The sequence below is a fragment of the Tupaia chinensis genome, unplaced genomic scaffold (assembly GCF_000334495.1).
Source record: "Tupaia chinensis unplaced genomic scaffold, TupChi_1.0 Scaffold000182_1, whole genome shotgun sequence".
NCBI lineage: Eukaryota > Metazoa > Chordata > Mammalia > Scandentia > Tupaiidae > Tupaia > Tupaia belangeri.
In genome coordinates this window covers 2,877,157-2,882,362 of record NW_006159657.1, presented here as the reverse complement: position 1 = coordinate 2,882,362, position 5,206 = coordinate 2,877,157, and the positions used below count along the sequence as shown (strand labels likewise).

Here is a 5,206-nt window from a genome sequence, read left to right as displayed (position 1 = left end):
TGATCGGGGGTGTTTATCTGGACTGGGGGGCTCCCCGGACCCGAGGTCTTGGCGCCGACCGAGGAGCCCAGGGCGGCTCAGCCACACCCGCGCTGCCCGCCGAGCGCGGTGCTCCCGGGGAGAAATGCACACCGGATTTAAACGCTCGCCGAGATCTCGCGCGTACTCATACTTAAATGCGTGTGGAGATAAGAATATCCTGGGCGTATCGAATTAATGAAAATGTATCACCAGAAGCCACCTCATCGGATTCCTTTGACTTTTCGTGGGTCTGCTCGCACGTTTAAAATGGCATGCATGGCATGCGTTCTGTTCCTGTTGGACGGCGCCCAACTGGCACATCGGCTGGGTGAGGGGCCGAGCTCGTGCCATCTGCTTATCTTTTCCTGCTTCTCCTGTGGCATGCGGCTCCCCCCCTCAAGGCTCTCAAGGAACCCACTGCCTCTTCCTTCTCACCCTCAGCTGAACTGTTGAGCCGAATTGCACAATGGCGGTCTTGTCCTAATTTGCAGAGTAACTCAAGTAAATGGACAGCATTTTCACTCTCCGAGAGGTTTCCCTCTGTCTGCTGGAGTCTGGAAATAGTTGAATGAGGTTCTCTTGGAAGCACATCATGAGTTATTGAGGCTGAATGTTGTCAATATTTGTATGCGGGTTTTGCAAAGAGCCTGATTGTTTTCTTTTATAAAAAAGAGAGAATTATTTAACTTTCTTTATTTAAATTTGACCAGAGAGGGGCAGGATGAGAGAGAGAGAGAAAGTCGCCAGGTCTGGGACTCAAACCACAGTTGCCCATGTGGGAGTCCAGTGCCCTTAAACACCAGCCACCTGCCCACCCCGAGAGCCTGATTGTTTTCTGCCACTCACATGAGCTGGAGAGCCTCTGCCTTCCTCCCTGTTACTTTGGGTTCTGACCTTATCCCCTGAGGTATGCCCTCCTCCCTTCTCATTCCCAGATTTTTTTTTTTTCCAGACGTTTTTGCTATAGGGCACATGTGCTTGCCAGAAAGACAGAGACAGAGAGCGAGAAATCACCCCCTAGGAGGGATGGCCATGCTGCAATCCCTTCTCCTTCATTCTCCTCTCGGGATCTTGGGTACACACGCACACACGCCCAGCGTGAGTTTAAGCCACTAGGTCCGGGACTCGAACCATGGTTGACTATGGAGTCCAGCAACATAGCCATTACACCATCTGCTGGTCCCCATTCCCAGATATTGTCAGTTTTAGCCAATAATGGTGGTGTGTCAGTCAACTGCATTGTCCCACAATTCTTAATTTTCATTAGTTGTAAAATCTGCTGACCTGGGCCCTAGCAAGTGGCCTGGTGGTTGAGGGAGCTAGAACCCATATGGCTGACTATGCAGTTCAAGTCCTGGACTCAGCAGCTTGAAAATCCCAGTGAGATGGAGAGATGGAGGAAAAGGGATTGCGGTGTGACGACAGCCCATTGAGGGATGTCCCCTCCCATACATCTCTTTCTGGTGCAAGAATATGCCCTCTGGCAAATTAAAAAAAGAAGAAAGAAAAAGAAAATAAAAATACTTATAAAATGGTATTTTTTAAATTCACGATAGAATACATGAGAGAGGGAGATGAGCACCTTCCACCAAGGCCTGGGCATGCGGCAGCTGCTGTCCCATAGTCCTCCAGCCAGTGGGATCTTGTGCGCTTGCATGTGTGCCCGGCATGTCTCAAGCCAACCTGGCTGGTGATTCGAGCTGTGGTTGCCATGTGGGAGCAGGACATTAGAACTGACCAGGGAGCTGGTCTAAAACAAAAACAAAAGCCTTTTGATAGTATTATAATATTTTTAAGGAAGGGGAAAAAAAATGAAAACTTTAAATTTGGATGGGACCAGTAGATGGTGTAATGGTTACGTCGCTGGACTCCCACATGGTCGACTGTGGTTAAAGCCCTGGACGTGGTGATTTGAAACTTATGTTGGGCACGTGTGCATGCATGCCCAAAATCCTGAGAGGAGAATGGAGGAGAAGGGATTGCAGTGTGGCCATCTCCTTGTGGTGGTGGTGGGGGTCGTGCTTTCTGTCTTTGTGGCAAGTGCATGCACCCTATAGTAAAAATCTCCTTAAATAAATAGATAAATAAATAAATAAATAAATAAATTTAAATTTGGGTCCAACAGGTGGTATAGTAGTTAAGGTGCTAGACTCCCACATGGTCGACTATGGTTTGAGTTTTGGACCCGGTGGCTTGAAAATCATGCTAGGCACACGTCCACGCGTGCCCAAAATGCCAAGAGGAGAAGGGATTGCGGTGTGGCCATCCCCCCAGTGTGTGTGTGGGGGGGTGATTTCTCAGTTTTCCTCTTTCTGAATCTCTGTCTTTCCTTTCCAGCAAGTACTTGTACCCTATGACAAAAACCTAAAAAAAAAGTTTAAATTTCATCCTGGTAAGAGTGCATTATCACTAACACACACACACACACACACACACACACACACACACACGGGCTTATAAAGTTAGGTGATTTTCACTGATGCAAACAAGGTTATTCTTACTAAGTTCAGTTCTAGCAAGATAATTGACTGTTTAATTTTATGGATTTAGCCACCTGTTTAATTAATGTTAATTAATTTTACATACCTGGTGAAGCCTCAAGAACCACACATGTAGTAGAATTAGTAAGAGAGCCAGAACATTTCTGTTTCCCAACTTTAGAAAAGTGGAAACGTTTTTTTTAAAACCCTGAATTTGGAGCAGGGCAGTAATCTAACACTGTTGGTTAGAAAATGAGTTAGTTGGGGGCTAGCAGGTGGCGTGGTGGTTAAGGTGCTGGACACTCCCACATGGCCGACCACAGTTCGAGTCCTGGACCTGGTAGCTTGCTTTCTCACTTTCCCTCTCTCGCTCTGTGTGTCTCTCTCTGGTCAAATTTAAAAATAAACGAGTGGATAAATAAATAAATAATTTTTAAAATATGAGTTAGTTGAGGGACCAGCATTGGTGTAATGGCTATGTCGCTGGACTCCCATGTAGTTGACTGTGGTTTGAGTCCCGGACTCAGTGGCTTAAAGTCACGCTGGGTGTGTATGCGTGTATGTCCAAGATCCTGAGAGGAAAATGGAGGAGAAGGGATTGAGGCGTGGCCATCTCCCCTGGGGGGTGATTTCTCGCTCTCCATCTCTCTGTCTCTGTCTTTCTGGCGAGTGCATGTGCCCTATAGCAAAAACCTCTCCAAAAAAAAAAGAAGACGACGACGAGTTAGTTGAAATCAGGTATAAGCTCTGAGTCTGGCTGGAAGACCTCAGTGGTAGTCCTGGACATGTCATAATGGTCTGGGTGACCCCTGGCAAATTATTATCAGGAAGATGTTATATGAACTCTTTCCTCTAGAGTCTCCTCCCATACAGAATTCATGGATGAAATGAGATGTTTGCTGTGAGCTACCTCGGAGCGCTGGGTGCTGTAGGAGGCTCTTGGCAGACATTGTTTCTTACAGAATCTGAAATCTGACAGCAATTTTGGAGTGAATAGTTCCTGTGGAAGGGGGGAGCCCTGCCAGAATAGGAATTTCTCTTGCCGATGTTGGCATAGCCTCTATCTTGAAGTTTCCCTTTTCAGTAAAAGGGAAAAACTGTTCCATAAAGTATCTACTGATAGTAGGGGGGCTTCACTATTACAAGTCTTTGATAATGTTTCAACTTTGGAGTGTTACATTATGCTCACATGCTTCTTAAGCATTGCAAGGGTCAGCTGATACACAGTTGCAAGACAAGGTAGGCACCAGCCATGCTAGCACTCTTGCGACTTTGTGACTACTTTGTTGTGGAGATCCTTGTTCCAAGTCTCAATACAAGTTGTTTGAGCCTGATAGAATTGGACATAGACTCAGTAGTCTTAACATTTTTTTCTCATTTGCTTTAGAGGGTGCATTCTCTTACTAGAGCAGGGGTGGGGGTTGGGGGGGAGTGAGAAATCACCGACGGGACGCCCATACTGCAGTCTCCTCTCAGGATTTTGGGCACTTGGGAACCAGCAGTTTGCGTAATGGCTATGTTGCTGGACTCCCACGTAGTCGACCGCGGTTCGCGTCTCGGACCCAGTGGCTTAAATCTCACGCTGGGCGCGTGTGCGTGTGTGCCCAAGATCCCGAGAGGAGAATGGAGGAGAAGGGATTGCGGCGTGACCATCCCCCCTGGGGGGTGATTTCTCGCTTTCTGTCTCTATGTCTCTGTCTGTCTGGCGAGCGCACACGCCCTATAGCAAAAACCTCTCCAAAAAAAAAAAAAAAGGATTTTGGGCACTCATGCACATGCACCTGGTGTGTTTTTCACCATGTCACATGCCAGCCCCAATATATATGTGTATATGTATTTTTTAAATAAGAGTGTCACTTTCTTTCTTTCTTTTTTTTTAGAGAGGTTTTTGCTATAGGGCACGTGTGCTCGCAAGACAAACAGAGAGAGACAGAGAGAGAGAAATAGAGAAATCACCCCCCAGAGGGGATGGCCACGCCACAATCCCTTCTCCTCCATTCTCCTCTTGGGATCTTGGGCACACATGCACACACGCCTGGCGTGACGGGTCCAGGACTAGAACTGCGGTCGACTACGTGGGAGTTCAGCGAGACATAGCCATTACGCTAACTGCTGGTCCCAGAGTGTCACTTTCTTTAAAAAAAAAATTATTTAACTTTATTTTAATTTGACCAGAAAGAGAGAGAGATAAAGTGAAAAAGCAAGCTGCCAGGTCCAGGACTCAAACCACAGTCAGCCATGTGGGAGGGTGGCCCCATCACCATATATATAAATAATTATTTATTTAACTTTATTTATTCATTTGTTCATTTTAATTTGACCAAAGAGAGAGAGAGAGGGAGAGAGAAAGTGAAAAAGCAAGCCACCAGGTCCAGGACTTGAACCATGGTCGGCCATGTAGGAACGTCCAGCACCTTAACCACCATGCCTCCTGTTGGTCCCCACAATATATATATATTTTTAAAGAATTATTTTATTGGAAAAAAAAAGAATTATTTTATTGGGACCAGCAGTTAGCGTAATGGCTATGTCGCTGAACTTCCACGTAGTCAACTGCGGTTCGAGCCCTGAACCCGGTGGCTTAAATTCACATTGGGTGCCTGTGAATGCATGCCCAAGATCCCGAGAGGAGAATGGAAGAGAAGGGATTGTGGCGTGGCCATCCCCCCGGGGGGTGATTTCTCGCTTTCTGTCTCTCTGTCTCT

General features: G+C 46.7%; 1 protein-coding gene across 1 annotated transcript in view; it reads left to right on the top strand.

Annotated features, from left to right (window-relative positions):
• The first annotated feature begins 269 nt into the window (after positions 1–269).
• The window catches only part of ZC3H7A (zinc finger CCCH-type containing 7A), a 53,936-nt gene continuing 48,999 nt past the window's right edge, over positions 270–5,206 (top strand). The window contains exon 1 of the mRNA XM_014587070.2: positions 270–349. The gene's annotated coding sequence lies outside the window, so the exon portion shown is untranslated. The remainder of the gene's footprint in view (positions 350–5,206) is intronic.